An 11,235-nucleotide genomic window follows, 5' to 3' on the forward strand; every position below is an offset into this window, starting at 1 on the left:
CTCTGCGCCTCCACTGAGCCGGCGGCGACGGGCGCGCCCAGCCGTGGGGGGCGCTGGAGGGGAGAGAAGGCGGCCCCTGCCACTGTCCCCGCCCCGCAAGGGGGCAGGGCTGGCTGATCACCCCCGCGCCCTCTCAGGGACCATCTGGACTGGAAGGAGCGCCCCAGGGAACTGGGATCCCAGCGGGGTGCGCCAGGAATATTGGCTCTTTCCAGGCACCCTCCTCAGGCAGCTCGCCCCTCTTTCCGGGGTCTCCCCAGCTTCCTATGCCCCACTTCCCCAAGGGAACTGCCCCCGGGTCGCTTCCAGCCTGCCCAAGCAGTGGGCTTCCTGCTGAGGTGGGGTGACGCCCTTTCTTCCTGGGATGCCAGAAGCTGGGCTCCCAGGGGCTCTACTCTAGCACAAGTAACTGGGGGAGGGGGTGACTGAGGCGATCGGAAAGCAGAGGATAAGTACCGCCTGCCTCTTGCAGGGTGGTCTCCTGCACCCAGCTCCCTGGGGTGGCCATGTGCCGCTGTGGGTGCAGGTGGTAGGGTCCAGGCCTGTCATCACCACCTGAACATGGACCATCAGATGCCATCCTCAGGGTCCAGCCTGGCAGGATGTAGAGGGACCTGGCTGCGCTGGGAATCAGGAACAGATACCAGAGGGAGCTGAGGGAAAGGGAGCACTGAGGAAGGGGGGTGAGGCCGAGCAGCCCAGACTTCAGACCAGTGAGGGGAGAAGCTCAGGCTCAGTGCTTAGTCTCCGGTTCCCAGCTGGCCCTGAGCTTCTCCGCTCCACTGAACCCTGATGTTCCCACCACGGAGTCTTAGCACATAAGATACGTGCTTAAAAATGTAGCCTCGCAGGAAACACAAATGTCCCTTTGCTGGAGGCCAGCACAGTGAGCTCAGAGGCAACAGGAGTGGTTTCAACCTGCTGCTTAATATCTGGGTGAGTGTTTTAGCTTCCCCATCCCTCTGTTTAGTCATCTGTGGAATGGGTACACAGTTCAAATTGATGCTCCTGGGTCCCCATTGTTCTGGATGCTGTTGGCACTGCAAACAGCAGGTGCTCAGTGGACACCTGTGGAGCGCATGCTTTTGTGCGGACTGTGTGAGGATTTCGGAGGGTGTGAAGCTGAAATACCTGGGAAAACAAAAGTTGCTTTAACTTCTCCAAGTTAGACCAGGTTTGCTCTCTGGAAGGTGAGCCCATAGGTTCAGTGAACAGGTCCTGGGTTGGGAGTTGAGTGTCCTCACCACAGAAAGCAGTGCCATGTCAGCCTATGTTGGCCCCCAGAGGTCATCCTGAACCCATGGGGACATGGGGGTCTTGCCGTGGGCAGTGGTATTGGGTCACCTCTCTTGAGATCCCTGCTCCTCCCCCCAGAAGAAGGCAGTAGCCAGTGGCCACTTTGCTGGCCAGTAGCTGTTGCCACTCAGGACATTCCTGATGGAAATGCGCTCTCATTCGGGAGCTTAAGCTCACTGTTTGGTTTTCACACCCCTGACCTTTCTGCTAAGCTGGCCTTCTTTGAAAAGATTTCTTTTCGAGCCAGCCCAGGAGCTTAAAAAATCATAAAAGACAACTTAGCACAAATATTATGACAAGGCGTTTGCTTGAAACCACAGAGGAAATGTCACCTGGGCAGCCTTGCCGAACCATGTGGGTGGCAGGACCTTGTCCAGAGTCCCCGGTGGCTTAAAATCCTCTTTCGGTGAAGCGGGGAGCCTGTCCGGATGGCCCAGCAGCCAGAACCTTCTGAGTCCAAACTGTTTGCCTCTTTCGCTTATGATTTCCCTGGACATGCGCTTCCTGAACAGCTGGGACCCTTTAGGGAAAGATTTGGTGAGGTGCTTACAGAGGGCGGGGCTGGTCTTCCGTGTCCATCAGTGACTGGACCACAACCTTGACTGGGCCTAACTCCCTCTGAGCCTTGCTGGCCTCCCCCTGATACTCCACATGCTGTGTGTCCACAATGAGCTTGCTTGTCCGAGTCTGCCAGGGCTGAGATGCTCTGGCAGGTGTCTGAGTTTCTTGGGGAAGCTGGTGTGTTGGCCAAGAGGGCAGCAGCACCTGGGTGTCTCCAGCTTCCTGGGGAATCCAGCGTGATATAGGCAGGGTGGGGTCCTGGCTGTTGAGCTGGGTGGGGTCACCTGAGCTTCAGGGTGAAGGTCAAGTCTGAGACACGGAGGGAAGATGCCTGGATGACCACTGCCATGGGCAGGTGTGTGTGGGGGTTCTTGGTTTGTTTCCTTTGCTACCTTCGCCCAAGCTCTGAAAGAAAGGTACCTGGATGTAGTGGGTGCTCAGTGGACTTTTGATGAACTAGTGAAAGAGATTAGATGATGAACAGCGAGACTGACAACACCCATGGTCTTTCCCCAACAGGCTTCCAAATGCAAGAGGATGTAGCTATGAAACCCAAGACAGATCACTTTGGGTTGCACCCCTGGGCCTGAAGCCATCGAGGGGGCAGAGTTATCTAACCATCTTAGGAGAGTGGCAGCCAGGATGAGGGGTAGAGGGTGTGACAAGGACTTTACTTTCCTGGCTACAAGAATTCAGTCCTTGGAGTCCTGGGGTCACATCCTGTCTTTCCTCTGGCCCCCACATGGTCCTTGGGCAACTCTTATTACAAGAAGGCTTCTTCCTCAAATTAAAAAAAAAAAAACGTTCACAGCAATACCTGTATCAGCTATCTATTTATCTATTGCTGTGTAACAAAGGACCCCAAACTCAGTAACTTGGTGGCAAAACATACATTTTATTGTTATTAAGGTTATTATTAGGTTTCCCATGAGGCTACAGGTGGGTGGGGAGTAGTGTACATTTATCTAAAGATGCTAAGGATGTGTAGTCTGTGTAATTTGTAGAGTTTGGCTGCTGACTTCCCACTCACAGCCTGTAAAGTGCGCATGTCAAAACGCAGAGCATTCCAAGAAGGATGTTAAAAATATAGCAACACTTGTGTGAGAGCTAGTGAGTGGAGCAGGAGTGGCAGGTCTCCTTCCAGGCTGGGCACCAGCCTTGGCTCTCACATCCTTGTCCCTCATGTTCCCAGTTGTGCCTTAACCCTTGGCCCCTGGCTGGCTTTCTGGAAATTTGAGCTGTGGCCACAAGGAAGAGCCAGATGATGGGGAGGGTGTGGCTGCCAGGAGTGTACCCTGCTGACCGTGGGCTCCAGGTCTATAAACCGACCAAGCCTCAGTGGACCCGGTGTCACAAGGTTACTATGAGCACCATGTTTCAGGTGCATGACCAAATGCCATGTGGAGGTGACTGCTCCACAAACTCCGGCTTTACCGCCAGTGGGCTAGATGAGGAAGAGGAGGGGCTGAGCTCCTGGGCCCCCGAGAGTGAGGGTATGGCTTTCATTCCCGTCAGTGGCAGGGTCCCTGTGGAGGATGCATGAGGAAGGCTGAGTTCCCAGCTGCAGGTTAGGGGCTAGTCCCTCTGAGCTCCACCCTCTGAAGCAGGCAGGGAGATGGCTGAGGGGAGGGGTTCAGGCCATGGGGACCCCTGGGTTGCAACTGTCATTTCACCCCCGGCAGCAGCATGGCCCCTTCTCCTAACAATCTAAACCATCTCACTGTGCACTTTTCGAGATTTATTGAGCAGAGCGCTTGTACAAGCAATAGCCACCAACACTTGCAGCCGAGAAGGGCCTGGCAACTGTGGACTCCACCTGGGGCGTTGAAGACTTCAGCAAAGACACATGTCAGGAAAGATGATGTTTTGGAGGAAAAAAGGGCATGTTAGATCATCTAAGGAGAAAGAGAAAATCTGATCTCCAAACAAGCTTCCATGCAGCCCAGGTTCCTAAAAATTACTCCTATGAAGGCTTTGCTGTGGCATGCATTTCAGGCTGATCAACACAAAGGATGCTTTTTAGAATTTTCTCTGAAGTTGCAACCTGACTTCTGGGAACCAGGTTTGAAACTGACAGAGTTATCCCCCCACCCCGAGTCCCCTGCCTTCCCCCTTCATCCCCCTTGCCCTCCACACTTGGGTCAGGCTACAAGGAGGGCCCCTGAGTACCCCCTCCCGCAAAGGCATTTTCTTTTTGAGACTTTCTCTTGGGTGAAAGACAACAGCGCATCCGATGCAGAAGGACAAACAGTTCCATCTGCTCAGCTTGCAGAGAAAAGCAGTGTTTTGTCAGCTCTCCCCCTGGAAAGCTGAGTTTATGCCTCTTATAAATTTACCAATTTCTGGTTAGCTTTCCCAGGGGTGCTTGTGAACACACTTGCGACTTAAGCTGAAGGAGAAAGGGTCACAGGCCCCTGCCCCCCGCCCCATGGGCCTTCCTTCTGTGGGGGTATCTCCCCGGGAGGGTGATGGTTGCATAAACACGACTTCTGACAGTTCCAGCTCTTCTTCCAGAGACCTGAAACCTGCGCCCTTTGTCTGTACTCAGGAGTTCCAGTTGCCTAAAAGTACTTAAATAGAAAAACATGTCTCCCATTTCCTAATGACTTCATACGAGTTCTAAAATAAAACCCGAGTCTCCTTAGTCATTCTTGCCTCAGAGCGTTGAGGTGACTCCGAGCACTCTTGGGAAAGAATCAGGTGCCAGAGAAGGCAGGTGACCCACTTGCCCGGGTGGCCCCTGCTCTGGGGCAGGAGCCTTGGAGAGAATCCTGCGGAAGTGCCGGCAGCAGACCTGGTGGCTTGTAGATTCCAGGGTGCAGTCCCCAGGGCACGTCTGAGATTAGTGACCCTTCTCCCCTTCGCCCTGCAGGTAGGCGTGTCTTGGGAGTAAGTTCTGGCCTGCAGGTGGGCAGGGCGGAAAGGGGTGCCCTGTCCCGTCAGGCCTGGGTCCTCGGCTGCCACTGCCTGCCTCTCACCTTCCTGGGACTCCCTTGCCCTGCAAGAGCCCCCTGAGATCATTTCTGAGGTGAGGTAGAGTCTGCAGTTCCCAGGGATATGCTTTGAGGCCCTGGATGGGCCCCTGATTCCTACAGGATAAGCAGACCAGGGGGGATGGAGTGGGCAAGGCTGGCCAGCGCCCAGCCCTGGGGGCTCAGAGGGACTTCCTCTGGACCTATTAATCATGGACAGTTGAGGAGCCCCTCTGTGGGCCCCATGAGGGTCCAGGGGCTGCTGAAACCAAGAACCACAGCCTGGGGGCTGCAGTGAACGCAGGTGTGCGTGAAGCCCCCCTTCTCGAGGGCAGCAGTGCTGTGCTGTCACTCTCATCCCTGCTCAGGGCCGTCCTCGCAGCACGGGGAGGGTGACCAGGCAGGGAGAGGGCCAGGCCAGCCTTCTCCTGGGCCCCGTCCTGGGAAAGCCCTTTCCTGGGGCAGGGCTGAAGGCTCTGCGGACACACGGTCTGTTCCCCTCAGAGTGTAATTCCGGGGCGGGCAGCATCACGTCCACAAGCGGGGAGCCGCTTGTTTTCACTTCGGAAAGCTCTCTCAGCGCAGTTGTACCGCCCAGCAATCTGGTTTTTAAAAATATCATTGAGGGGGAAAAAAAAAAGAGCATTAGCACGTTTGAGGGAAATGTGTTCTCGTGTAAATGAGCAGTTAAAATATAATCAGATTATGCATGCAGAGCGAACACGATCTGCTGAAATCGCAGCCTCTCTTGGGTCCATAAATACACGCGAGCTCGCCGTGCAGATACGCTGCCCGCGCAGCCGACATCAAAGCGGGGCTCTGCTGCGGGCATTGTTCTAGGCGCTTCATACACACCGTCGCCTTGAATCTGCCTTCTCCCTCCCTGCCCCCTGCACACACACATACACACACACACACACACAGAGCCATAGATTGAATATTAAATACACACCCATGTATCACGGCTGCAACAGCTAAGAGAGCTGATACGCTATAATATTTTTCTTTTAAAAAGGGCCGAGGCTGCTGGCTGCCACAAAGTGGGTAACCTTGCTGTGGACACCTGTCACGACCCTTGAATCTCAGTCTGCTTTCTATTATCTTGGTTTCAAATGCCATGTTGGTGGAACAGGCTTGTCCTCCACACAGGCAATCTGTTGCCTGTTTGTTACTCTCCACAACAGGCTGAATGGCACTGCTCCATCGATGACAGCGGGCGTGGACCCAGAAGGGGACATCTGTTGGCTTTGCTCGTCCAGACCCACAGTGCCACCCCCTACCCTGGTGCCCCAGACTGGCCCTCCTGCTGGATCCCAGGGGTCTGTGTTCCTGACAGCCCACCCTGCATGGCATTGGGGAGGGGCTGGTCCTTTCCTCTCCATTCCTGCTAATCAGAGTGCCCATCCCCACTGCCCTGGGAACACAAGTTGTATGCCTAGAGTCCTTCCTGCTTGTTGGGAGATGCAGGCCCGTGTCACTGGTTGCCAGGCTGATTCCAGCAGAGCTGGGGATGGGAAGAGGCCTGGAGCCCTGATGGCATCACTCTAATGCTTGATCCTGCCATACCTGGAATGCGCCCCACCCACCCCACTTTTTCTCAAGCTGGCTTGACTTGAGTTTGCATCCACCCTCCCACACTCAAGAATCGAAACTGTGGGTGCTTGAGGGAAAATGGACGTGCTGAGCCTGCCATGGGCCCTTCAGACATCACTCAAGGATTCCGCATCCACTTGATGGCTGATTCTTTTATGTGTGAGGATGGAGAAATGGCCACAAAGCGTCGAGAGGAAGCCCAGGGTCTCATTTTTCTGAAATCAGTGGGAGGATGATGACTGGGCCATGCACGAATTGCTGTCTTCTCTGGAAATTTCAAGGCTGGGTAATGAAGACATCAGCTCCTGGGCTGCTCCTGTCTGATGGGAGCCGGTGGGGATGATCGCCTCCTTCCTGCGGCAGCTAATGATTAGCTTCATGCCGGCACGTCGCTGCCACAGACTGATTTGCCTACACAGTCAGTTACTTATGAAAAACAAGTTTTCAAGGAAACAATTCCAGGGCCCCAGCGCTACTTCTTTCAAAATAATCCAGAAACCCAGCCCGGCATCTTCTGAGTCTGAAAATTCTCGAGAAGCCCAAGTCCACTTCCTTCCCACCCAGGGGTGGGGGCGATGGGTACCTGGCTCTGTCATTCGGGTTTAGGGGGTTGGGGGTGTCAGCTGTATTGTGGGATATCCTTGAAAATAAAAGCTTGGGGAATTACCCCAAAGCCAACATTTCACCCTATTCTTCACCTGCCAATGGATGGACAGATGGATAAGGGATTTTTGACTTTGTCAAGTTCATGTTAAAATAACAATAATTCGGTGGAGACCCTAGGTTGACAGTGGACAAAACCGGAGTGCTCTGGGCCCGGAAGGTGGGAGCAGGGGATGGGCACCCTGTGCTCACTTCGCTTCTGTGTGTTTGGCAGTTTCACAACAAAGTTAACAAAACCAAGTCTGGCTTAAATAAAAAGGTGTGTATTGAGTTGCAATGCTACACTTGCAAAGACTCTCAGCTGGAAATCAGGGGGTGTTTCCCTTTCAATGATGAAACTAAACCTCAGAATCAGTCCATTGAGGTACCTCGCTGCCTCTCCTGTTGCTCCCAATGTGAAATGAGTGGTAAACCCAAAGTGTCTGTGTTACAAATGCAGAGCCAAGTGCACTGAAGCACACCGTCCCACGTGGCTGTCTGGCCTCTAGCTGTCTCCATGACCTCTGGAGCGTCGTGAGGTTGAACCAGGCTTGGCCCAAATTACAGCAGAAATGAAGGCATTTTTCTTCAGAGGTGCCTGGTCCTGCTTGGGAGGCTTCTCTTGCAGGTCGCCCTCCCTCCATCTGCCTTTGCTCTGTGGCCTGTGTCCTTCCTCCCTCTCACCTCCTCCTGTACCATCCAAATCTGCCCTTGGTGAAGAACTTGATGCTAATTCAGACTAAAGGGTACATGACTACTAAGGCTTCATTACCCTCTTTTTCCTTTACATCTTATCACAATAGATTTTTAAGAAAAGGAAAAAGCAAAGATCTGACTGCAGAGTGATGACAGCTAGCAGGGGCTATGTGTGGGGTCTGAGCTACGGGGCTCAGGGCTTGGTTTTCAGTCCTCATTCTGCCCCCTTCCTGAGGCTAGTGGACTGGACACCACGTTCCCCACCTCTGCCCTTGGAGGTGGGAATTTTCTTCATTCTGAAGCTTCATGAAGTCCAGTCTCAGCCTGGTCATCAGACAGTCAGGGTTGCCCTTGGTAACCAGAGGGCGTGTCTGGGGCATTTCTCCACTGCAGGGGTGGAGTACAAGGGTGGTGGAGGAAGGAGGCTCATTTGAGCTGGTGCTGGAGGTGAAACATCTCAGTGAAGAGCTGCTCAGATGTCCTCTGTCCCCTGAGCCTGGGAGGCTCCTCCTGGGGCCGAATTCCTACTGAGACACTCTGGCCTCCCTTGAAACAGCTCAGCGGGGAAGGCTGCACTGGGAATGACCCCAGGGAAGCCCACTGCCTGGAGGCATCACCCTCCACACGGCTCTGGTCTGATTCAGTTTTCTCGCTCTGGGCAGGTTTTGTCATCAGAGACCAAAGGTGGCCGGACAGAGAGGCCCAGTTGCTGCTCTGTGGATCACCCACAACTGCAGCTTGTGGGTCAAGGCAGAGGGTTGGGGAGAGGAGGGACTTTCTGGGAGGAGGAGACCTGGAGCAGCCTGCCCCGCAAGGAGCCCACCTCTCCTACTAGACTGCCAGGACCCCCAGAGCCTGAGCTTTGCTGCTTCCACGGGCCAGAACAGGCTGATCCACACATTCCCGGTCAAACCTTCCTTTGAAGCGAGAGCGCCTGGTGTTCCAGGAATGAGGGCCGCAGCTCCCTACATGGTCATTGTCTATATTTGACTCTTCTGTCTCTGGGCGTTGGAAGCCAGTGCATTTCCTTCCCAAGAGGGCCAGCAGGCAGCTCATCCTCCAGAGAAAAACCAGAACGTTCACCATGGCCTCAGTGAAGCTCCTGCTGGAGGCAAGTGATGTGTAAGGCCCACGCCGGCTCTGACAGCTTCCTGCGTTCACTCTCTCCTCCTTAAGACAAACGACTTCCTGCTCAGCCACGCAGACAGAGTGGAAGGGCCAAGTACAAAGTGGACTCAGGAGCTCTTCCTGGGGATCCAGGCTGGGGAGGCATAGGACACAATAGCCAGGCCCCTTTTTCTGTCCTACCCCCACCTGCCTGCACACTCTCCTGTTCCCACCCTCCCCTAGTAGCTCCCCTCTCCCCAAAGGCCCCCACATCCCAGCTAAGACAGGATGGTGGTCACCCGACACCAGCCCTCATGTCCATGGCCTGACCAGTGGCCAGCCCTGACCTGGACAGTGCTGCGGGACCCTGGGTGGCTTATGCATGCTGCCCTTGGCACTTTTCTGGGGAAGGTGGGAGGAAAATACCAGAAGGAATTGCCATTCTTGTCATGAAGACTCAGTCATTAGCTGCAAAGCAGACTCACCATGGGCCATTGTGATGAGAAACCGGCCATGGGGCTAATTAGGCTCCTAATTAGGGACCTCCAGGTGCGGCAATGCCCGGGGGGTGGGGGATGAGGGCGGCTGTGATTAATTGTGGAAGGCTTCATGCTGACTCCCAGCAGTGTGGACAACACTACATGCCAAGGGGATGTGCCTGTGAGATAGGGGATGGAGGGTGGGGCCAGGCATGGACCTGGCAAACACTGCTGGCCTGAATGTGGTGCCAGCCCTGCTCTATAAATGCAGGTAGAAGAACCTCCCGAGATTCTAAACCAGCGCGGGCGAGGGTGGTGGACTCTGCCCTTAAAAGCAAGTTCCCCACAGGACTCTCGTGGAAGTATAGGGGACTGAAAGCCTGAAAAAGGCCCTTTGGATGGTGGACAGACATCTGGGAACACCTGAGTTCTCAGAAGAGGCAGAGAGGCCTGGAAGGCGTGTGCGATGTTTTCTGTACTGTGTCGACCAAACTGGCCACGAGCACTCACATGGAGTGACTGGGACTCACACCCATCAGCTCCCCTGGTTCTCAGGCTGTCAGACCCAGAATGAGCCTGCCTGCCAGCCTCCTGGGCCTCCAGCCTGTGGTGGGAATAGGACTCCTTAACCTCCCTGGCTGACAGCCAGCTTCTCAGAAGGCCTCCACCTTCGTGCATTTATACACCCACTTCGGTACTGTTTTGTGGGAGGATCTCAGTTTCCTTGCCTGAGCAGCAAGCGTGAGAATTGCTTTAATTATTTAAAACCTCTGACTGCATTTACTATACTCTGGATCTCCAGTCTTCATGGGCTCCAGTGAAACGGGTACTGTGGTCTCATCCCTGTGTCAGAAGTGGGGAAACTGAGGTGTGCAAAGGTGAAGTGAAACACTCTGGACATCAGAACTGAACCCACAGGTCCTCCCAGGCCTGTTAGACTCACACTGAGCTGTTGGCCCCTGCCTTTTGGGTATGCCAGGTGTGAGGGGTGCACACATCCTGCGCAGATATTACATTAAATAGAAAGTGTCTGATATCATTTCAGCCTTTGCTGATTCCATCACCATCATCACCACTCACTGTGGGCTCTGGCTGGCTCAGAGTCGGAGCTCCCAGCCCAGAGCCCCCATGAGATCCGGGGAGATGTTGGTGGCTTCACCAGCTTCCTGCATGGCCAGAGCAGAGGCTGAACTCCTCAGTGAGTGGCACCTCCCTTGAGCCTGTGGACCAACCCAGCATGACTTGGAATAAATGATCAAGTTATGAATTAAACACAGCAGAATGTAATTACCGTGGGAGCCAGCTGAGAATAAAATGGATTATACATATAACAGTCATTAAATGGTTATCACATGTGCCTGGCTAATGTGCTGCCAATTAAAATAAATCTAAGTGCAAATTATCATTCAGAGCAATTGCTCTTCAGCTCATCTTTGTGCCCCAGGAGCTGGCATGGTGGTGGGAGAGCCTTGCCACCCTCACCCTCAAATGGCCAGTCCTTCAGGGACCACCGGCTCCCAGCCTCAGATCACAAGGGCACTGAGGGTCCTAGAGTGACCAGGATGGTCCACTGGGTCATCCTGCGGGCTCTGCACAGAATGGATTCATCCTCATCTCGCCCTGTGAGGTGGGCCCCCATATGGGCCCTACTTACAGTGGGATCACTGAGGTGGGGTCGCCACAAGTCTCCCAAGGTCAGATCTCCCTGCCAGAGCCAGGCTCCAACTACAGGATCAGATTTAGAACTCATTCCCCAGGACTCACTTTAGACATGACCGAGTGTGTGGCTGCTCCTTCTGCCCGGAAAAGCCCCCTGGTTCCGGTGCCTATTCCTCTACAGTATTCACTCCCTCCTCCCAGCCTCGGGTCACTGGAGGAGGCGGGCTTCT

Source organism: Capra hircus, chromosome 13 (genome assembly GCF_001704415.2).
Source record: "Capra hircus breed San Clemente chromosome 13, ASM170441v1, whole genome shotgun sequence".
In the NCBI taxonomy this organism is placed as follows: Eukaryota; Metazoa; Chordata; class Mammalia; order Artiodactyla; family Bovidae; genus Capra; species Capra hircus.